We start from the raw sequence: 25,180 nt of genomic DNA on the forward strand, positions 1-25,180 counted from the left end.
CATTTTGCTCGGCAACTGAACACGCATTCCTACAATATTTACCATGACATAATTGAAGATTTTTTCGGACTGATAAACTCTTGCTACTGAGATAGCCTTAACCCAGAGGTTCCGTCGATTCTGTGACGATATCGGCTGCAGATACGTTGACCTGGGTTGTCGGGTGATCCTTAATGTCAGGCGTGCGCAACACGCCGGAAGCATATACGTGGTAGCACACTAAGTGTAGTGCGTATGTAATTCCCTGTATATCGGATGAGCAGTTAGATTTTGCACAGCACAGAGCCACGAATAGGCTTCCTGTAAATGCTATTGAGGGGTATATACATCATTGAAGGCTACAAAAATTTAAATCTAATATTAACTAAGTAAGCGTTCAGTGTAACATCCCAGAATTACTCTCATTCATTGACAGTAACAACGCGCACTCAATACTTCGACCAGAAATATGATTTAAACGAGAAATAACTATCAATAAAAATTTAATACCGATCAGAATATACCGGAAGGACCGACTGGACACTAACGATAGCTGTGTGTTTCTTACTGAAAAAAGAAAAAAGGCTCATAGGATATAGACAGTCAAAATGAGCAGTAAAAATGGGTAAAGATAAGTGTCATATGTGGGTTCGAAATGGTATGCACATCAAATAAGAAAGTCACCGGATAGAAATAAGACACCACAAGACTGTTACATCATCACTGATGCGAACGGAAATTACCGCAAGTATCAAGATATTTCTGTTATCAAGTACGACAAGGGAACGATTAGATTCTACTTAAGCAGTCAGCAACAAATACTCTTCGCAAGCCACTATACATTTAGCTCTGGTAAGGTTAATGTGGAAGACCTCCTGCACAAATTCTGATGCGTTGATAGCAATGTGCCAGATACAGTAGCGTCACAGTAGATACTGAAGCATGGAACAGACTCACCACGGTTCAGTGACCATATTAGAAAGTTACTAAGAAAGCAGAGACCAATGAAACAGAAATCTGGTTAACAAATAAATATCTTTTAAAATTGATTCACTTAAGAAGATTACAACGCAGTTCCATCCTTAGATCGTCACAGAGATTCGTAAACGACAGATATAAACTGAACATGGAATTCAAAATGAGAGCGCGTCTCTCGGCAGATAGAAGGCAGGCTAAATGGATGGGATGTCTGTTGTATATATCAAAACGTTATACATATATGGAACATATTTTCTTCTCCTGTTTAATGGCTTTCCTGAAGACCGACAAATTCTTCTGGATATATTGGATATATGAACGTGGTACTCCATAACCACCGATTCTGTGAAACCCAGTTTTCTCTGGTCGTGTATGCGATCCACAAAGCAATTGCGGTGGAGCTCGGGTCTAGATAGTGTATCTTTGCTTCTGCATAGCCTCCGATTCTGTTCCGAAAGAAACCTTCATATATTACCCGAACAGTTATGTGACTGTACTAAAGACTTCCTAGTAAACAGATACTATTGCATTCTTCTTAATGGGGAAGCATCATCAGATGCAACGACGCGCAAAGCGATTTGAGGATAATTAACAAAACATGTAGTTGTGGGAAGGCGGATGTCAAATTCGTATTTATTGGTAAACGCCTAATGATTTGTAACTCGCCCACTCGCTTACACAACTATGGCCAATTCTTGGGTATAATTCAGCGATTTGAAACTCTTACTAACTACAATTAACGAAGACAGAGAGGATTCAGTGAATGTTTGCAGTCTACGCTACCTGTTAGTTTAATCTGTGTGTTAATTGTCACAACTCTGTTCTAAGAACTACAGTGGGAGACACAACAAGATATCGTGGAGAGTCTTATTCTCAAAGTTTGAGATTTCAATTATGAAACAAGCCCAGAAGTACGTTGCCCCGGCCAACGTACGCAACGGGGAAGCGAGACTGTGTAAGCAGAGGGCCTTCGACAGTCTCCCTTCCCACCTACCATCCGCGAGTGGCACCGGAGGAGGGGAGATGTTCTGATACATTATGTACCCTCTGCCTCACACTGTGAGGTGGCTTGCGGAGTACAGATGTCGATGCAGGAGCGTGAGCCAAACTGCCAATCGAATCCGCGCCATGAGTTCACGGACGATGGTCAGTGTCAGAGGCAGTACGGGTCTGCTTCGTAATCCGTTTTCAACAGGCAATTCTATTTCGATTTCCAAGAGAACCCAAACAATTTGAACTCGTTTAATATTGCCACGTAGTTATCAGAATGGTGTGTCAAAATCGAGAACAGTGACAGCCAACACCTAAAATTGGAACCAGGTCTATTGCACAAACAGAAGGAAAGTACTGACACACATGAATTGGTACCTGCATTGTGGGTGGACCCAGTTATACAAAAAAGTTAAGTGTGTACAATAAATCAACATTTTATTATTCAGAAGGTGCTAGAAGTTTTCTTATCGGCAGGAGACGGGAATCAAATTCGACATGCGTGTCGCTTGACAACGACTGCAACCGCCGTACCAAGCAGGAAGTCAATATATACTGCTATTTATAGGGTCACAGACAGACAGTAGTTATTACTTTTTTATGGGCAACATTTAAGTAAATGTTGTAATTTCAAGAAAAGTATTTAACCACGCAAACTGAATACGCAGAACAGCCGAGTTTCGTACTCTAATTGGTACAAGGTCTCGCATATAATTTATATAAACGGACAAATTTCTGAACCTATAGGAAATTAGGTTTGCAGCCGTAATATCTTCTACTGCCCACATTCTTCTTTCTTGATTTGTGTGTTCGTTTCTTCAGAGATATGAAAGTGCTACTGCAATTTTAACGAAAGAATCTCTGTGGTCGGATTTATTTTTATTTTTAACAAAAAATCTTGGCGTTACTGTATACATTAAGTGTCCCATTAAAAGTAAATTTAATGTTAACACTGCAGCGTACAAAGGAAGTACAGTTTACGTAGTAAATAAATTCTCATATCGTTTATGTTAATATCGCAAATATCACAGAACAGTGACTACTAAGAATGACTCTCGTTTCTGACATAGTTTGCGCGCAACACTTTGATGTTGCACAGAATCATTAAGGCACCAGCAATGAATAAAATACAGCTATTTTACTAACAAAATGATGCTTAACATTTCATTTGCTGGAACAGAGCGAATGAAACAACTTTAAATATTTCGTCGATTATGATTTAATAAAAAAGGGTGAGCACAAACTAGGATAAGACAGGAAAAGAGCCGTGTCCTTCCTATAGGACCACTGACCCCTACCATCTGTTGCTTTTCCTGTTGGAATTTCTTTGTAAGTAAGCTTTTTACTCTTGTATCTAGGTACGGTCAATTCAGCATCTACTGACGACATCGTATGGAGCACATCATCACGGTACCGCCAGATTGCGGAGAGAAGAACGTGGCTTTGAGCTTAAGACAATATTAACAGATAACAAGTCCCCCTCACAGGGTTAACATAATATTTGCAGGCTTGTCAAACACGTGCGTCGAAGACAGTAAACCCAAGGCGACACAGTGGATCAGCTGGCAAAGCTAAGTTTACCCAGACCCGTTAGCCGCTCGTAGACATTCTGTCCACAGAGCTACTAAACAAAAGCTGCTTCAGTGCTGGCCAACTGTAAGTACAGCAACGTCACTCTGTTTAGCGGCGGTGGTCTAGACCTCGAATCTGTGACAGACATCATCCCCGAGCGCTATACTCACAATGCCTGAGCTGACGTACGTATTAGCTTAGAGTTGACGCACGTGAAGATAAGGAATGTTGGTGCTATCATTTTCCTCAGACATCCTGCAGGATGAACTTTCATGGCTTATTTACCGTTTCTTAGACGTTGGCACTGCCAAATTATAACCCATCACACATGCAGGGTCAGTTTACACTCTTGCAAAATTCGGCGCTATAAGAGCTCCGTTGCTATTTACCTGCGCCAGTTTTAATGTTCTCTGTTGCCATCATAACACACGTTAATTCTCAAGAAAACATTTCGCAAATTCGAATTCCTCAAGAAATTACGAACTGTTTGTCCCTTAGTTTCATTTTCGATTCATTTGTGAATCTTTTAATTTATATGATCAATTGCTATAATCGTTCAACCATATAATTCAAAAACTGCGAGTAATACTAATCCATTTTCAAGCTTTTAACTGTCGTATGTGAAAATACGTATCATCTGAATTGGCAGTTGAAAGGATAGTTATTTCCGGTGAGTGAACTGCACCGTATCACCTTTAAGAAATGAACAATCTACGATGAATTTGTCGTTTGGCTGTAACAACGTGAGTCAGAAAACTATTTCAGTAATAGATTTTGCAAAATGAAGCTGTGAGGACGTACAGAACACCACACTTCCGACTTGCCACACATTTTCTTGTGTGAAATGTTTCCTTAAGTAGTTCATAATAACTCAAGTGGAAGCCTAAAGATCGCTGCGTCTCAGCCACTGGACTCTCACTCGAGAAGAGCGGGCGGAGCTTTCTGTTCCACCCGGTTGCAGGTTTTTTGGTTTCTTGCTTTTCTCTTAAATGGGTTAAGAAGTATGTTTGGACAGGGAAACATACTCCCACTTTCCTTTTCGAACCTTTCCCTATCCGATCTTATGCTTAGTCTCAAATTACCTCGGTGTCGATAAGAAACGTCGCGTCTCGGTCCGGCACACAGTTTTAATCTGCCAGGAAGTTTAAAACTTGATAACATGTGCATGAAGCAACGATACTGGATCTGAACAGCAGTGATGTAAGTCATTGAGCTAAAAGGCAGTTTGCATGCGAATCCTTCGACCTATAACACTCTGGCATTCCATAGCCTATTTTCAGACCTCATACTTGCTACAACGTCCCTCCACGAACTTGCCGATAAAAGTACGCAGTGGACAGGAGCAAGAAGTTTATCTCCGAACTCCTAAGAAGGAATGAGCTATGCTAAGCAGAAGGCATCGCTGCTCTAGTCGCCAAAGAAACTGCGGCAGTAAGTAGGAGAGAACGTGGTAAATAGCCCTCCCTCCACCTCCTCTTTTTTTTCGATTCACTAAAATTCGAAAACTAAAGCGTAGCGCTACGCGACTTAGCATCTCAACCTCGACGTAACGGTTGATTTTACTGGCTATTTATCAAAATGTAGGATTTTTGCACCAATTTAAGTAGTGTTTCAAACAAGTGAAGTGCAGCGTCTAAAACGCTGGAGAGGTATAAGACATTGGGAACCAACAGTAGTAAGCATAATGGGGCAATTACAAAGACCTAACAATTTGTACGAGGGCTATTCGGAAAGTAGGCTTCGATCGGGCGCGAAATGAAAACCACAGTGAAAATCTGATGTGTTGAGCAGTATCTCTAGTAGACCTGTCAATCGCAGCGTGTCGCTCTTTTTAGAACGTATAGTAGTAGGCTGGAAGATTTTGCCTGAAACTATGCAACCCACATAACATACCTGTCATGCGTTTCGTTCTACACAATTCTCAGCCGCACTCTGCAGGGGCAATGAAGATGCTCCTGCGGCGTTTCCGATGGGAAGTGTTTGATCACCCACAATACAGCCTATAATTGACTCCCCCTGAGGTTCATCTCTGCTCACAAGACCCGCTGGCTGTGAAGACAACCTTTGGGCACAGACAAAGAGATATATACCAGCGTAGAGAGTCGGTGAAAAGCACAGGCGGCGGGTTTCTAAGACGATGGCAGTGAAAAGTTATACAATGCTACGACACATGTCTAAGTTGGAACGACGAATACGTGGATAAGTAGCTGGAAGTTGTAGAAAACTGTTGCAAATAAAACATTTTTGATTTTTACAGTGGTTTCCATTTTGCGATCGATTGGACCTTACTTTCCGAATTGCTCTCGTATCGTTCTTCCTGGATCCTCCGAAGCTGAATATACAGTGTGTTAGGCGTATAGATACAGATTTTTAATAGTTGATACCTTAATATGTAATCGCTACAGTGCACTGGTTCTTTTTTCTCTGTGTCTGACAGTCTCACCTCGAAAAGATTACTAAATTTACAGCTTGATATTTCCTGCACAGTCGTAACTGTGCAACAAAGTGGATTACGCCTGTCAGTATAGACTTTCCATTTTGCGTCTACGCGACCACACTTCAATACCTGACTTCCGGTCCATGGGAAAATAAAAATTAATCACCTGCTTGCACCACGCGTACTTGGAGGTACTAGTCAACAGAAAAAACATACTACTCATAAATGCAGTAATTACTAGTTTGCAAATACTGGCGTGGTGTTGTTCTATCAACTGTCCTCAGTCATCAATAAAAATATCTCCAGTTATATTCCTAAAATCCTGAATATGTGGTAGTGCGAACGGAAATGCGAGTAAACAAGTATTATTGGGAAGGCACGTACAAGCACCTTCTCGATCCTACGACAAGCAAGGCTTTTTGCGCTGGAAATATACAAACATCGTTTGCGCTGAAGAAATTTCGGATGCGATTGTCTGACGCAAAGATAGTACAGCATGTGCTCAAAAGAAACGTGTAGCCAAGTAGCTTGCACGTTGCAATTCGATGGGAAAGGACACGCGCTACCCTTGCGGGGAACACTTCTTCATTTTGGTTAACTGTCAGCCTCACGGGCTGGATCTGATTCAATACTTGATGTGTAGATACCTGAAAGTAAGTGACGACAACTTACGATACGAATATTGCAGTGCCAGTGTTATTCCGAATTACGATACAATGTTCTGTGGGACATGTATGAATGAATATCTTATTTATCCGCCGACACCGGGCAAGCGATTTTCATTTAAAACGCCTACCCTGTGCGGGAATATACGAAATGGATGTACGAGCACAGGTTGCAGACACATGGTTGACGAAATACGGCAGTTTGGGTGTAACCTGAGTCGTGTTCGGATAGCCAAATGGTAAGGCGACCGCTAGCGATAAGCCGGGTTTGAGTCCCGGTCCGCCAGAAATTTTCACTGACGTCATTCCATTATACAGCTTATGGTTCTCCATATTCGCAACTGAGAATACATTTTGTGAATTCATAACGTTGTTAATTAGGTTTTGGATATACAATACAGCTGATTCTCTGCTGAGTGTATTCCGGCCATCCAGATTTATGTTTTCCGTAATTTCCCTAAATCGCTCCAGCAAATGCCGCGATGGTTCCTTTGAAAGAGAGGGGCCGATTTCTCTTCTGATCCTTAACACACTCCGAGCTTGTGCTTTGCCTCTAATAACCTCGATGTCGACGGGACTTGAACCCAATCTTACTTTCCTTTGTATGAAGTGAATCAAGCGTAGATAACCTGCACAGTGGGCTTCGTAACGTGATCTTTACGGTAGAGTGAGGCCAGTAGTTATGCTGCTGATTGGAAATTAGTTTAAATTTGTGGTGCAGTAATTGTCCAGCTCCCCATAACAATTTATCTCATCATCTTTTATCTCTTACTATTCTCTCTTCATCTAGGTGTACGTTCGAACTGTTAACACAAAAAAGATGTCATCAAAACCTTTACAGCGCGATTTCTGTAACTGACGTAACGCCATTGTGTAGTGTCAAGAATCCCTAAAGTGAAATCATTTTTATGTCCCCTTGCTGGCTGCCTCGACAAGTTAATCAACTCCCGAGGGTTTGATGCTAGCCGCCGCGTCTTGTGCGCTCTGAGGACGATCCCCCCACACTCGATTGTCACATACCAGCGGGCAGCTGGACAGCCCTACCGGAACAGACGTGGAAGATGCATCGAGAGGGCGCCGGCCGGAGTTCCTGTGGCTACGCATGTAGACAAGTAACGAGGGACACAATGGCGCGCGCCCGGCCCGGGTTAACGAGCGCGCGCTTCGCTTTGTACGGGGCGCCGCGGCCGGCGCTGATTACGCCGCCGACCTCATGCCGCCATGCCGAGTGTCGCCAGTCAGCTCTTCTCATCCGATATTAAAACCCCTCTCCCCAATGGCACACACACACACACACACACACACACACACACACACACACACACACACACGCACGCACGCACATACGTGCAGGCACGTGTTCCCGGGGCTGAAACCTTATAGACCTGTGGGTGTATAGCAGGCATGGACAACCTTTGATGATCCGTGGGCCTGATTCACATATTTAAGAAACTCGCCAGCGCATAAAGTTAAAACTAAAGCATCCGTCACTTTAATATTTATGGGAAAGGTTTTAAGAAAATATTTTGAGACGACATTCATTTTGTGTGAATCTACTCGAGTACTTGTAGCGATCTGGGTTGCAGTATAAATCGCAAATCTCAAGACTGTCAATTCAGCTAAATAACGCGGCATTACAGCAACGAACAACTTAAACTGGAACAACCATACAGAAAAATTTGCGGAAAACGCGTTTTATTGGAATAACACTTAGAATATGCAACAGATAGGCACTAAAGTAGCTACCTGAACTACGCTTGCCTGTCCTCATCTGGGATATAGCTGTGAGGTATGCGACCCTTACTGGATAGGATTGGCAGAGGACGTCGGAAAAAAAAAAATTAAAAAAATGGCTCAAATGGCTCTGAGCACTATGGGACTTAACTTCGTCTCGCGGTTCCAGACTGTAGCGCCTAGAACCACGCGGCCAACGCGGCCGGCGACATCGAAAAGGTTCAAAAAAGGACAGCAATTTTTTTGTCACTACGAAATAGGGAGGGTGTGTCACAGGCATGATACACGACTTGTCGTGCGAATGATTTTTTTTACAGCGAGAGCTGTTGATGCAATTTCAACCACCAACGTTCTCCTAGGGTACGGAAATATTTTGTTGACGCCTCCCTACAGCGTGAGAAATGATTATTGTGATAAAACGAGAGACATAAGAGCGCACAGAAAGACTTCGTTTTTTCCAGAGCGCTGTTCGAGAGTGGTATGGTAGAGAAACAGTCCGAAGGTGATCCGACGATTACTCTGCCAAGCACTAAGCGTGAAATTCCGAATAGTCATGATGTTGGAGGGCAGTAAGCCGATTTTCAAGCTTAAAATGTCGACGCTATATATACATGTTTTTAGGGCTGATCGGAGTAGCTTAAGATAATTCTTTAGTGGATTTGTTCCATCTTCTCGGTTCCCTGGCAGTGAAATGCAAACTTTGGTACCCCTCCCATGGCGTATATGATCATTTCTGACTGTGACTCCTAGATAGTTTGTTGAATTAGCCACCTCTAAATTGTGTCCTCTTTCATGTAACAGAAATTCAATGCAATTCTCTTAGTACTCATATTGACAATTTCATACTTTTCATTGTTCACGATCAAAGAGCATATTTCATATCATTCAGATGTCTTGCCCAACGACATTATCTACAAACAATGTAAGAAGACTTCTAATATAGTCTCGTAAATGGTTTATATAGAAGAGGGCAGCAAAGAGCTTACCGCACTCCCTTGGATAACGCCAGATATACGAGGTGGAATCCAAAATTTTCTGGACTAGTGCTGCCAGCTGGAAAGTAGTAGTAGTAGTAGATCGTTGCACCGCTAGCTGCCGAGAGTTGCATATCTGATGCGTCAGTGATGCGGAGAGGCAATCAGCTGGGAGGACGCGTTGCGTGTCCACAGTGATTTCCGTAATACTCTGTGTTGGCTGCGTGGCGATTTCACGATGGATGCGCGAACAGAACAGCGTGTGTGTATCAAATTCTGAGCGAATCTCGCGGAAAGTGCTACGGAGACCCTTGCAATTATTCAACAAGTGATTGAGGGACAGAGCATGAGCCGTACGCGTGTGTTTGAGTGGCATCCTCGGTTCAGGGCCGGCCGTACAGACGTCGGAAGGCCCGTTAGGCGCACGACACTAGACATTGTTGCCAAACTTCAACAATTGGTTAGTGCGGATCGACGTCGCACCATTCAAGACCTTGACGATGAATTGCGTGTTTGTTATGGGGTATGCCAACGAATGTTGACTGATGAATTGGGCATGCATCGCGTCGCCGCAGAATTTGTGCCAAGGATCTTGACTGCCGATCAGAAGGCACAGCATGTTGAAGTGTGCACGGACCTTCATCAGACGGCACCTGATGATCCAACCTTCTTGTCACGGGTTATCACCGGTGACGAGAGCTGGATTTACGGTTATGACCCAGAGGCAAAGCCACTATCGTCCCAGTGGAAGAGCCTGGACTCTCCAAGACCTAAAAAAAGCGAGACAGGTGAAGAGCAATGTGAAGAGCATGATCATAGTTTTCTTTGATACCTAGGGAACTGTGCACAAAGAATTAGTCCCACCCAACCAAACAGTGAATTCCGCATGCTAATGTGACGTTTTGCGACGGCTCCGTGAAAACGTGCAGCGACGACGGCCCAAATTTTGGCGTTAATGGAACTGGCTGCTGCATAACGACAACGAGCCCTGCCACACGTCCTTGTTCAACAGGACCTTTTTGACAAAAAAACAGCATGTCGGTTGTACCTCACCCACCGTACTCGCCAGATTTGGCACCTTGCGCCTTCGCGCTGTTCCCAAAACTGAAACTCAAGTTGAAAGGCAGTCGGTTCGATTCAAGAAGCATCGCTGCCAGTGATAAACACCCTCAAAGAACAGGATTTGCAGAAAACGTTTGATCAGTGGCAAAAGCGCTAGGGCTGGGGTGTACATGCGGATGGGAAGCACTTCGAGGGTGATGGTGACCATTAGTCCAAAGATAAGGTTTTCAACAGATGGCAGCACCAGGCCCGAAAGTTTTGGATAGCACCTCGTGGCAACGGTTTCACTACATGTAATCTCCTTACTTATTAAGTTCTCCGAAGTTTCTGACAGGAAATTATCTATCCAGTAGCACAAGTAAGGCGATGTTCTGTAGGAACCGTATTTGAGTACAGGCCACTTGTAAGAAACGGTTTCAAAGCCTTCTGGAACACTGGGAACATGGAATCAACTTGCAATCCCCTCTTAATAACACTCATTATATCTTTCGATTAGAGAGACAGTGGTATTTCAAAGAAACGTATTTTTTTTCCGTGCTGGTTAGATGTCAATAGTCCGTTTCCTTTGAGTTATCTCACAAATTTTGAACCCATAATACGTTGTACCAAAATCTACTAAAAATCGATGTTAATGATAAGGCTCTAGAATTCTGCAGATTGCTTCAGTTTCCTGTTTCGTATGATCTTGTGACCCTTGTAACTTTTCCGTCCTTAAGCACGGATCTTTCGTTGAGCAACGGGTACATATGGTTGCTAAATGTTGTTCTATCAGGGCACATGTTATGGAAGGAATTTATAGGTTTACAATCTGGAGCAAAAGAATTTCTTTTATTTACGACTAAGTTTATTCGGTATACCAAAGATATGCGCTTTTAGAAATTCATGTTGTCGTTGTTCTTGCTTCGAATCCCTGAGCATTTATTGCGTCCTCTTTGGTGAAAGAATGTCGGAAAGCCATTCTGTTTTACTGGCGTTGTCCTCTATAACATTATTACTCACTGAAGCTGCTGATCTCTCTTGCGAATCATATACTATAGAAGACACATAAATTAGAACAGAATTGGGCTTTCTATTAGATTTCGAGACAGGGGCTTAGCCACATATTTTTAATCGAAGTACGCAATACATCTAGTAGCAAGTGATGAGATGACGGAGGGCTGTAAAAACGTCTTTGTGCCCTGTCTGAATAGTGGCTGCAGCGTTGAAAGATAGAAAGAAAGAAACAGAAACGGCGGGACTTATAAAAAAAAAACGATGTTTTGAATGTATAAGGAAATAACATCTAATACAGGAGAATAAGACATCAAAGTCTTCGTCAAAGCGTTTGAAATAAAATCACAACATAGCGTATGCAACGGAAAAGAGATAGTGCTTAAGTCAGTTGCGTCGTTATGATGTAGGTGTAATACCACTTTACATGGTGTGAGTTTCTGGTTGCAGCAAACTGCCAGGATAGACAACAAAAGCCAATTTCGTCGCCATTATCCAGTGAATGTGAAAGAAACTGATGAAGGCTCGATATAATGATTCACTTAACCGAGCGAGGTGGCACAGTGGTTAGAAACTGGACTCGCATTCGGGAGGACGACGGTTCAATCCCGCGTCCGTCCTCCCTGATTTAGGTTTTCCACGATTTCCCTAAATCGCTCCAGGCAAATGCCGGGGTGGTCCCTTTCAAAGGGCACGGCCGACTTCCTTCCCCGTCCTTCCCTAATCCGATGAGAGCGATGACCTCGCTGTTTGGTCTCCTCCCCGAATCAACCAAACACTGGTTTGAAGCATCTCTCTGCGGTAGTCTATCCAGTCTACCTCTTTGGCGACATCGCGGTGAGCGCACATTGGAAGCGTGTATTCGTCATCGCCATACTGGCGTATCACCCGGCGTGATGGTATGGGGTGCCGTTGGTTACACATCTCGGTCACCTCTTGTTAGCATTGACAGCACCTTGAACAGTGGACGTTACATTTCAGATGTGTTACGACCCGTGGCTCTACCCTTCATTCGATCCCTGCGAAATCCTACATTTCAGCAGGATAATGCAGACCCCATATTTCAGGTCATGCACGGGCCTTTCTGGATACACACAATGTTCGACTGCTGCCTTGATCAGCACATTCTCCAGGTCTCTCACCAACTGAAAACGTCAGGTCAATGGTGGCCGAGCAACTGGCTCTTCACAATACACCAGTCGCTACTCTTGATGAACTGTGGTATCGTGTTGAAGCTGCACGGGCAGCTGTACCTGTAGACGCCATCCAAGCACTGTTTGACTCAATGCCCAGGCTTATCAAGGCCGTTATTACGGCCAGAGGTGGTAGTTCTGGGTACTGATTTCTCAGGATCTATGCACTCAAATTCCATGAAAATGTAATCACATGTCAGTTCTAGTATAATATATTTTTCCAATGCATACCCGTTTATCATCTACATTTCTTCTTGGTGTAGCAATTTTTTAATGGCCAGTAGTGTACGATGGAGAAAAAAGTCTGGCAGGCCATGTTCAAGCAATCGTTGCCTCAAATTGGCTCACCTGCCCATGGCCGATATGTGGGTGACTGAACTGCTACTTGATCCCTCGTCCCCACCAAAACGAATCTCGACTCTAGTGTATAAACGCAGCACCACCCCGCTCGGTACTTGCAGCTGTGTGTCGCTAGTTGCGCGGCACGGAGGAGAAAGCGGAGGGCGCGGGCGAGGGCGCCAGCAGCGCCGGCCTAGCTTGCCCGACCTGCCGCGCCGCTCGGGCCGGCGCGATTTATGGCTGCCGACCTGCGGTGTTCCGGTACACTACAGACTACGGAGCAGCTCCCCCGCCGCCCGCCGCGCTGCACCGCAGCAACACTCGCCACGCCGCGCTGGCCGCAGCCGAACGTTGACGCCGTCTGCTTCGGTTAGCCGCGCCAGTGTCAGCCACACGGAAACCCGCCAGTCCGTCATCAGCCGCCAATCTCACCCTCTCTGCTGTCTTTAAGATGCGAGCAACCATCTTGGAACGTAGTTGTTTCATTCAGACTTCGCTAATATAAACTACTGGCCATTAAAATTGCTGCACCAAGAAGAAATGCAGATGATAAACTGGTTTTCATTGGACAAATATATTATACTAGAACTGACATGTGATTACATTTTCAAGCTATTTGAATGCATAGATCCTGTGAAATCAGTACCCAGAACAACCACCTCTGGCCGTAATAACGGCCTTGATAAGCCTGGGCATTGAGTCAAACAGTGCTTGGATGGCGTCTACAAGTACAGCTGCCCGTGCAGCTTCAACACGATACCACAGTTCATCAAGAGTAGTGACTGGCGTATTGTCAGGAGCCAGTTGCTCGGACACCACCGACCAGATGTTTTCAACTGGTGAGAGATCTGGAGAATGTGCTGGCCAGGGCAGCAGCCGAACATTATGTGTATCCAGAAAGGCCCGTGCAGGACCTGCAACATGCGGTCGTGCAGTATCCTGCTGAAATGTAGGGTTTCACAGGGATCGAATGAATGGTAGAGCCACGGGTCGTGACGCATCTGAAATGTAACATCCACTGTTCAAGGTGTTGCCAATGTGAACAAGAGGTGACCTAGACGTGTAACCAGTAGCACCCCATACCATCACGTCGGGTGATACGCCAATATGGCGACGACGAATACACGCTTCCAACGTGCGTTCACCGCGATGTCGCCAGACACGGATGCGACCATCATGATGCTGTAAACAGAACCTGGATTCATCCGAAAACTGACGTTTTGCCATTCGTGCACCCAGGTTCGTCGTTGAGTACACCATCGCAGGCGATCTTGCCTGTGATGCAGCGTCAAGGGTAACCTCAGCCATGGTCTCCGAGCTGATAGTCCATGCTGCTGCAAACATCGTCGAACTGTTCGTGCAGATTGTTGTTGTCTTGTAAACGTCCCCATCTGTTGACTCAGGGATCGAGACGTGGATGCACGATCCGTTACAGTCATGCGGATAAGATGCCTGTCATCTCGACTGCTAGTGATACGAGGCCGTTGGGATCCAGCACGGCGTTCCGCATTACCCTCCTGAACCCACCGAATCCATATCTCGACCAACGCGAGCAGCAATGTCGCGATACGATAAACCGCAATCGCGATAGGCTACAATCCGAACTTATCAAAGTCGGAAACGTGATGGTAAGCATTTCTCCTCCTTAAACGAGGCATCACAACGTTTCACCAGGCAACGCCGGTCAACTGCTTTTTGTGTATCAGAAATCGGTTGGAAACTTTTCTCATGTCAGCACGTTCTAGATGTCGCCACCGGCGCCAACCTTGTGTAAATGCTCTGAAAAGCTAATCATTTGCATATCACAGCATCTTCTTCATGTCGGTTAAATTTCGCGTCTGTAACACGTCATCTTCGTGGTGTAGCAATTAAATGGCCAGTAGTGTACTTCTGAGAGGCGCAGGATAATTACCTACCATTTGTTATTACGAAACGTTGCGTTCAGTGATCGAGCTAGCTAGCGCAGTGGTCCATTACTGCACTTTCATACGGGAGAGTGGTGATACAAATCCCCACCGGTAGATTTATGTTTCCCGAGTTTTCCGTCAATTGTGTAAGCTGAAGACCGAGATGGCTCCCCTGAGAGTGCCTATCCTTCCAAAATCTAAGCTTGTGCTCTGTCCTCGTCTTCGACGGGACATCTACGGTCTGAACAATTTTGATCCTAATAGTTTGTGAAACCCAATATATTCAGAACATTCTCGACCATTCCATACCTTTTTCTCATATTGAGCAGTAAACACGAAATTTCTTCAGATTCTTATGTAGAGAAATCGCATAAAAACGAGAATCTTTGAAGGATCTTCTGAATGTTCCTGTAGCCAGCAAGGATGAAAGATCAACGAAACTGCACAAATATGTGTGGTAGTAGTCCCAGTCCTGCAACCAACAACCAGAACATATGGTTGGCTTAGAGGGTCGCTATAAAATGCTACGTTGTCCTCCCGGAAAAGTCCTTTTGAGACAGTTGTCATTGGACTAGGTCGATGAGCAACAATAAAAAAAAAGATTGATCTTTTGGCTCCAGTCCGGTGACATATTTCTAAGAACTTTTTTCTTACTTTTTGTTGTCTACATGCAAAATTTTTGTGAAGATAGGCTGAGTGCTTTCAGTTTTAACCCAAGCCTTTCCTTGGGAACCTTGAAAGTAGGAAACACAACAGATTAAATTATCTTCATTATTGTCAGCTTCCTGGTTTTTTTCTTATGTAACAGGCACTGCAAAAAGGAAAAATCGGTAGAAACCGGAAGACTTCGTGCGCATGCTGCTACTGCCAAAATGTGCGACCTAACTATTGCGATACAAGAAGTAGGGTATACTCAGGGACAAGGTTCAAAATGGCTCTGAGCACTATGGGACTTAACTGCTGAGGTCATCAGTTCCCTAGAACTTAGACCTACTTAAACCTAACTAACCTAAGGACATCACACACATCCATGCCCGAGGCAGGGTTCGAACCTGCTACCGCAGCAGTCGCGTGGTTCCAGACTGTAGCGCCTAGAAACGCTCGGCCACTCCGGCCGGCCCAGGGAGAAGGAAGAAGTCGATCGCAACTGGAGGCTGAATTGAACTACACGGAAGCGCCAAAAAACTGGTATATGCATGCGTATTTAAACACAGAGATATACAAACTGCGGTCGGCAACGTCTATAAAAGGCGAGAAATGTCTGGTGCAGTAACTACATCGGCTACTGTTCCTACAATGGAAGGTTATTAAGATTTAAGTGAGTTTGTACGTGGCATTACAGTCGGCGTACGAGCGAGAGGACAAAGCAGCGATGAAGTGGGGATTTTCCAGTACGACTATCTGATGAGTGTACCGTGAATATCAGGAATCCGGTAATACATCAAATCTCCGACGTCGCTGCGGCCGGAAAAGGATCTTGCAAGAGCGGGACCAACGACGACTTAAAAGAATCGTTCGGCGTGACAGAAGTGCACTCCTTCCGAAAACTGCTGCAGATTTCAGTGCTGGGCCGTCAACAAGTGTCCGCGTGCGAACCATTCAACGAAACATCATCGATTTGGGCTTTCAGAGCCGACGGCCCACTCGCGGACCCTTGATGGCTTCACTACACACAGCTTTACGCCCCTCTTGAGTCCTTCAACGTCGACCTGAGACTGTTGATGACAGGAAACATGTTGCCTGGTCGGACGAGTCTCGTTTCAAATCGTATCGACCGGATGGACGTGTACGGGTATGGAGACAACCTCACGAATCCATGGTCCCTTCATGTCAGCAGGGGACTGTTCGAGCTGGCTCTGTAATGGTGTGGAGCGTGTCTACTTGGTGTGATATGGGACCCCTCATACGTCTCGATAGACACTGACAGGTGATACGAACGTAAGCATCCTGTCTGATTACCTGCATCCAGTCATGTCCATTGTGCATTCGCCGGCCGCGGTGGTCTAGCGGCTCTAGGCGCTCAGTCCGGAACCGCACGACTGCTACGGTCGCAGGTTCGAATCCTGCCTCGGGCATGGATGTGTGTGTTGTCCTTAGGTTAGTTAGGTTTAAGTAGTTCTAAGTTCTAGGGGACTGATGACCACAGATGTTAAGTCCCATAGTGCTCGGAGCCATTTGAACCATTGAGCATTCCGACAGACTAGGGCAATTCTAGCACGTCCAGAATTTGTTCAGAGTGACTCCAGGATCAATGTTCTGAGTTTAAACACTTCCGCTGACTACCAAACTCCCCAGACATGAATATTATTGAGCATATCTGGGATGCCTTGCAATGTGCTGTTCAGCAGAGATCTCCACCTCCTCGTACTATTACGGATTTATGGACAGCCCTGCACGATTCATGGTGTCAGTTCCCTCCAGCACCACTTCAGACAATAGTCGAGTGTATGCCGTGCCGTGTTGCGGCACTTTTGCTTGCTTGCGGGGCCCTGCACGGGTGTACCAGTTTCTTGGTAAACTAAGGGAGTAATTTCGGGCTTCCGATCCGATGCAGTTCGCATAGTTCACAGTTTCGAGTTCAGAATTTCGTACGCTTAGGTCTTGGCTGTTGGGTGTAACCAGTACCAAGGGAGGGGAGATTCGTGCATGCGCATTGTAGCTTCCAGCAGGCAGGCGAATTGAGGGTTAAAAAACGATAATTTAATAAAGGAAAAACAGCTCCCAAGACTTCCTCTTCCGAAGCCACTCATTTGAACTAGTCCTTCAATTACACAGCTGTAGTTTTAATGAATTACCAAGGACGCCAAGAGCTTGCTCGCTGGTAAATTACTACATGTGAACCGATTACATTCTCACAGTAATAAACAAAATATGAATCTATAATTTTTCTTTTCCTGGTACTCGTGATCAAACATTTCCGTTGTAAAGTTGTGTCGAAGACCATGTCGTAAGACATACTGTTTTTCCTTAAACCGTAACTGGCGAGGTTGTGTGTGACACTCACAACCCTCTGGTAGCAATGGTGTATCAAACTCTTAGATGGGTATGAGTCATTGTCCGTTCGTATACCTTCAAGTCAGTTCGCTGCGAGACAGCTTAAGTGCAATACTCATCAGTGTGGTGAATTATTTGATCTTATTTGTGAATGTTATAAATTCTGAATATTCCTCACCCAACTGCATCAGTGGCGAAACTTTTTTTGTGATATTCTCGATTTCTGTTTTACAGGTAGTATGGAATATAGCACGTGGTTGTCTGTGCAAACTAGTAACCTTGGGTGCAGTTCTCATCAACGTGGTGAGTTTTTTTGTGTAATTCGTTATTGTCAGAAATTTTGCATGTCCATAACGATAACAGCTACCTATCTATTTTCTGATATTGTATTTCCCAATTTTCAGGTAGCATGGCATCTGGAAGGTGGTTTACGAAACGCAGTGACTCTGGGTTTCGTGCGTAGCAACATCCGTACTAGAAAACGAATGTAGTGCGGATGATAATGTTAGAGAATATTGGTTCGAGAGTGCTCATGGAATTAAACCACAACAAGAAGCATGGGATGCTGAGAACGAAGTGAGTGGCATTCGCTTCAGAACTTTTCCAGAGATTCGACAGGCAGTTGACAACTCCATTCGTACCATCAACAGAACACGCTCTGCTAACGGTATACTACCCCATTCCACATCGCTGGCAAAGGGGTGCTACACAACGCTGGTGACTACTTTGAAGGACAGTGACAGATGCAAACATGTAACTGCCCACATCTCGTGGTCGTGCGGTAGCGCTCTCGCTTCCCGCGCCCGGGTTCAAAAAATGGCTCTGAGCACTATGGGACTTAATATCTATGGTCATCAGTCCCCTATAACTTAGAACTACTTAAACCTAACTAACCTAAGGACAGCACACAACACGCAGCCATCACGAGGCAGAGAAAATACCTGACCCCGCCGGGAATCGAACCCGGGAACCCGGGCGTGGGATACGAGAACGCTACCGCACGACCACGAGATGCGGGCTTCCCGGGTTCGTTCCCGGCGGGGTCAGGGATTTTCTCTGCCTCGTGATGGCTGAGTGTTGTGTGCTGTCCTTAGGTTAGTTAGGTTTAAGTAGTTCTAAGTTCTAGAGGACTGATGACCATAGATGTTAAGTCCCATAGTGCTCAGAGCCATTTGAACCATTGGAAACATGTAACTCTTTTGTACCGGTTGTGAATAAATAGTTGCCACTATTTAAGTTCCAGTCTTCGTATAACGTAATGTTAGTTTTTTGTTTACTTGTTTATAAAAAATAAGCAAACATATGGATTGTGTAATACGCAGAAATTTTTTTATTGGCTTGCATATGTTTCGAAATTTGTCAGTTCTGTTAATTACAATTTATTTTCTGTGTCAAAAGCTGTTCAGCGGTATTAATAAAACTACTGTTCAAATTTCAGTTTAAGTTTTTCATTTCTGCGTCCCTACTGAAGTATAAGAGTCACAGAAAATACTGGGTATCCACAGGATGAGTTCTTCCACCGTGTACAAACTCTAGAGATTGATCGATGAGAGGATACGGAATGGACTTGTGCCTGGAAATGCATGGTTTCCAAGCTAGTGGCCATTTATTCAATTATACATTTTTACAAAGACTCCGGTCTAAAAGCGCTGTACCATCAGGCACAGTTACAGTAAGTGTTGAAAATGGTTTCCATGTGCCTCAATGCATGCTTATACTCGCCGTAGCATGTTCTGTCTCACACGTTCACATCGGCCAGGCTGCATCCGAACAGTGTCAAAGGCAGCATGAATATGCTGCTCCAGTGTTTCCACATCTGCATGGGGTACTGCATACACGATACTTTTGAGAGGGCCCCATTACCAGAAACCGCACGGGCTGAAATCTGGGGAACGAGCCCGCCATACAGCTGCACCCCTCGTTCGATCCATCGATCAGAGAAGGCACGAGTGAGATGCTTCCGGACAATAACAGGGAAGTGGACTGGGGCGCTATCATGTAGCACCCACGTAATCGTCAATGGCACTTCTTCCAGCAGGGGAGGCAAAGTCACCCGCAAGAAAAGCCAGTAGTTCCGGCCTGTTAGGCGACGTGGAAGGAAGACTAGTACCAAAATACGGTCGCCAATTATCCCGGCCCACACATCTCAGCTGCACCGATGCTGATGATTCTCTGTCACCATACTATGGGAGTTCTGCACAATATCCCACACATGACTGATATTATAGCTGAAGATACCACTCCGCTTAAGGTGGCCTCATCTGTGAGTAGGATGGGTGACACATATCCTTGAATCGTGGTTGCCTGATGAAGAAACCAGTGACAAACCTGCTCCCGATGTGGAAAGTCTGTCACTAGTAAGCCCTGCACACATTGTAAGTGATAATGGTAGTAACAACTGTCATGGAGAATGTTCCACACCGTCGTCGGGCTTACCCTGTATTGGCGTGCCAACTGCCTGGTACTGACACAGTGATCGCCTTCCACAGTCTTAATCACATTTTCTTCCAAATCTGGAGTCCGAACATTTCGGGTACGTCCTTCATGATTTCCTGCTTCCTGAAACGACCCTGTCTCAGACAAATGGCGGAGCACTGCTGCGAACACTGAATGCTGCGGTTGTCGTCGGCGGGGATAGGGCTCTGATACAACTTTGCTGCCCACCTTCCGTTGCCATTTGCCTTTCCGTAAGTAAACACCACGCTGGTAAGCTTTCGATTGGAATAGGGAACCATTGTGCACAACGCTGTATCAAGTCCACTACAACATGAGTCAGCAAGAGAAGTGAACCGGACACAGCATTACCAATTACTACTGCAGGAGAGGACGCTAGTTAGTGACGTATGAGGAACAGTACCACCCTCTAGGAGGAAACCACGTATACCGTAACTGTGGCTGTATGGTACAGCGCGTGTTAGGCCGTAGTGTACGTAACCAAGTATGATTGAATAAATGGTCTCTACCATGGAAACCATGCATTTCCGGACATAAGTTCATTAGAACTTTTTTGTTGCGTATCCTCTCATCGATCAATCCCTGGAGTTTTTAGACGGTGAAAAAAGTCACCTTGTATAGCCCAGCCTCACCGGTTGCGTTACAAAAATATCACCTCACCAGTTACGGTTCAATGAGAAATAATTATAAATACCAATTTAATGTTATGTACATATCTATAAAGAAACGGGTAATACATTGGAAAATGTACAAAAACATTTTATTTTTACACTTGCAATCGCCAAAGAAAAGTTGTTATCGTTCTTTTGTTCCCGTCGTTACGCTCGATTGTTCTACTAACCACTCATTATTTCGATACGGTGAGAAAAATAAGGATCAGGCGGCCTTTGAAACGATTGCTATCGTGTCCAGCACTGTGCGTACATAAAGTGCCTGCCAATAAACTAACGGGAGGTCACTTCATGTCAGGAGAGAAGGAGGAAGTGCTTTCGGCACAGATTTTACACCTCTTTCGACGGTTAAGTGCCGCTGGCGATACAATTTACGGTGGGGCCATGTAATACAGAGCACCAGTCGCGGTCGTAAAGCGTAAAGCGCGCCGGTCACCGGCGGTCTGCACTTCAGCCTGGACGCCTGCCTAAATGAGACAACGCAGTCCGTCGAGCTGCGAGATTTACAGGGCGCTCTACACAAAGTACACGGCGTATCGTTCCATCAGGAGCTCGTAACCATCTTTCCTTACACCACATCCCAGATGCCAGCGATGACTTGAAAAGAAAGATAAGCACAGTACTAAGAGAAATCGGTCAACATATGGGACCTGAAATTCGATACAGTTCCGATACAGCTGCAGCAATCGTTACAAAATAATTACTCAGTGATAAGTTCTTCCAAGATATTCGCAATCATCTGCAATTTCAGTTGGAATAAGGTTTAGTTTTCACCGGCTAGGCCCAAATTTGAGACTGAAATTTAATTCGCTTTAAATGTGTTTTAAGGTTCAGTTTCATGGAAGAGGAACTTCTTTCTTCTTTGTGGGCTGTTCATATAGATAACAGAAATCAGTTTATGGTTTGCGTTGAGACAAAATATCAATCTGACAGCTTACGTAATAAAATGATTTAACAGTTTTTCTTCCCTTTATTTTCTTTTGAGGAATCTCGTGGAATTCGTAGCGTCGAGTTGCAATGTGCATAATCTGATGACGCAACGTTATTTGAAATACTATACAGCATTCCAAACGGTTACCGCGATGCTGCTGAAACTCAAGCCGACTAACATGTCGCCCACATGAAGGGGCGTACTCGAGGAATTACAAGCGTTACCGATATGACTTCCCTGAACAGGAGAAATCACTAGCAGCTGCCTAGTATAATTAACATTCTGTTATGAGACAACATGAGATTTACTTACGCTGAGTGTGCCTATACATTTTATGTCTGGCTGCATTGTAACATAAATGCAAAGGACTGCATACGAGCCTCTACGACCTTCCGACGTTCGTCAAGTATGCAATGTTTGAGCGAGCTGTAAATGACGTGGAATCATTCGCGGAGCAGTTGTATGCAATCCACCAAGACTCTAGAAGAAACTGCCCGACCAGGCAGTTCGGCACAGAGGCACAGAGTCTGGTGCTTGATACGTGAGTAAAACCTGTACTTCTGTCACCATCCACCTGTGCAGCAGCTCGAACAAGATGATTTAGACGACATGAATATTGTGAATGGGTAGCTTCTGATGAAAAATTGGTTCTGTAAGCTCTGTTGCGAATCAGTAATCTCTCCAGTTGCACCTATTCCATTTCGCACAATTTCAAACATGTACGAAGCGCGTTTTTCAAGTAAGTACCGTTTTGAAATTAAAAAAAGACGTGCTAAGATATCTCAATAATTTTATTTTTACATGAAAGCCTGTACCTTAATCTACGCACTGACGCCATTATAGTCTGATTTTGCCTTGTTTACGTTGTGTACTGAGTGTTTGAGATGACACTGATAATCGTGAGTCCCGCCGACTGTGAAGTACGGGCTGTTATAAGATTTCTTAGTGCTAAAGGCCTAAAAGCGATCGATATTCATCGTGAGATCTGTACAGTTTACGGAGAAAACATTATGAGTGATGGAAAGGTAAGAAAGTGGGTGAGAGCATTTAAAGATGGCCGCACAAATGTGCATGATGAACAACGGAGTGGGTGTTCTTCGGTCGTTAATGAAAGCTTGGTGCAGGAAGTGGAAAATAAGGTGAGAGAAAACAGACGCTTTACGGTATCCTCCTTGCGGGATGACTTTCCTAATGTTTCTTGTAGTGTTTTGTATGTCATTGTGACCGAGCACTTGAATTACCGAAAATTGTGCGCACTTTGGGTATCGAAAATGTCGACGGATGTGCACAAAACCAAACGTTTAGACAGTGCATTGACTTTCCTTGAGTGGTACCACAATGAGGGTGATGATTTCTTAAGCCAAATTGCTACGGTCGATGAAACATGGGTGGCCTACGTCACACCAGAATCAAAGCAACAGTCCATTGAATTTGAGCAACGGCATCGTTTTGCTGCACGACAATGCCCTTCCGCATGTGGTGAATCAGACCAAAGATCTCATCACGTCTTTTCGATGGGAAACTCTAGATCATCCTCCGATCAGCCCCGATCTTGCGCCCAGTGACTACCACTGTCCCTGCACTTGAAGAAACACCTGGGCGGTCAGCGTCTTCAAGTCGATGACAAAGTCAAAACAGTGGTGATGCAGTAGTTAACAAGTCAGGTAGGCAGACTTCTATGAGGAGGGTATTCAAAAACTGGTACAACATTATGACAAGTGCCTCAACATTGACGGAAATTATGTAAAAAAAAGTAGATTAAGGAACAGGCTTTCATGTAAAAATAAAATTATTGAGATATCTTAGCACGTCTTTTTTTTAATTTCGAAACGGCACTTACTTAAAAAACACGCCTCATATATGTCTGAAACAAGGAAGAATAGTGTATGCGTTAATACAACGATTTCTCCAGAGACTGAGCAGTAACATTACCTCAGAATGTATGTCCACTTTCTTCTAAAAGACCTCGTACATCTGTTCCAGGAGGTAACCAACAAGATACAAATCAGCATTCTGTCGGCACTTAACTCACAATCTTGACTTTTTTTGGTGAAGCAGAAGATCCGGGGGTGCGGGGGGCGTAGGGGAGTGGGACGGATGTTGTGATGGTGAATATCTGTGCATTTTTTATTTAACTTCTTAAACACAAAACTGACCTAGCAAAAGACACGGAAAAGTAAAATAAGATGTCGGTACCAAAGGCTACAGACACAGTCCCTGGATCTAAATTAAGAGCGAAACAAATTTGCATCAGGGCGGACCGCGTCCTGAATCACGGCGAGTGCCACTACGGAACGCCCGCCACTGCAGTGGGCCCGGGCAGCGACGGACAGTGGCAGTGCAAGGCTGGCCTGCAGCGAGTCGCAAAAAGCGGACAGACAGCAGGTTGTGGTACGGGACGAGGAGAACAGAGAGGCCAATTGCGGCCTTCGGCCGCGGCAGTGGCCAATTAGCGGCCGGCTTAAAAGGCCCGGGCCCCGGCCCTGCCGGCCCATTCCCATACAATGCTCTTTCTTCGGCGCGCCGGCTCTCTCCTCAGAGTCCGTTTCCCAGAATACTTGTCCTCCGGTCCGACGTGACTTACTCAGTGAATTTACGGACCGTTCTCTGTCTGGCGGTCTTTTACAAAGAAAGAATCCGGGAATACCTCGTTAACTGTAATTAAAGTACGTACTTTCTCCGCGGCCTTAGTACGCCTTTGCCCGACGGCACGCTTTTAGGCGGTCTTCGGAGAGCATTCCCCGGAAATTAATTTCGGGGACGCACACTCCACACAGATGTGATTGACAGACGAATGCCTCGGGCTTAATCCCTTGCCGCGTGACTGGACATGGTCGCTCGATGCTATACGCTCATCAGCGCCCCTCACCTCGTCCCCTGCATACGGCGCGTGACTCTGAAGCCGCCGGGTTTCTGAACTACGAACCTCCTACCATCTACACTGCTCTGAGATATAAATGGAAGTAAAAATGGTGACATGACAGTTCCCAGGGCGTCAAGCGGATGGAAGTGCAATAAAAAATCTGAGAGAATGTGGGCTGCGGTTTCAGGAGAGAGTGTAGCTGCTTGTACCGCAGGTGCGTCCTATGGTCAAAGCTACATGTTAGCTGTGGTGTTCAACACCTTATTTCAACCCTGCTTGCTCCTAAGCTTTTCTTATATGCGATGAGCGAGTATTTTTTTCCTTAGCATTATTTATACTAAGAGGACAGATAAAAGCTTGGGCTTCTGTTTATGTAATGATAATCAAACGGACACCCTAGCGGCAAACAGACGTTGATATACTTCATTGGGGACATGTTGAAGATGT

General features: G+C 44.9%; 1 protein-coding gene across 5 annotated transcripts in view; it reads right to left on the reverse strand.

Annotated features, from left to right (window-relative positions):
* LOC126360585 (collagen alpha chain CG42342-like) overlaps window positions 1-25,180 on the reverse strand; it is a 1,334,941-nt gene that overhangs the window by 1,295,025 nt on the left and 14,736 nt on the right. The gene's annotated exons all lie outside the window — the stretch shown is intronic.

Source organism: Schistocerca gregaria, chromosome 1, assembly GCF_023897955.1.
Source record: "Schistocerca gregaria isolate iqSchGreg1 chromosome 1, iqSchGreg1.2, whole genome shotgun sequence".
NCBI classification, from domain to species: domain Eukaryota; kingdom Metazoa; phylum Arthropoda; class Insecta; order Orthoptera; family Acrididae; genus Schistocerca; species Schistocerca gregaria.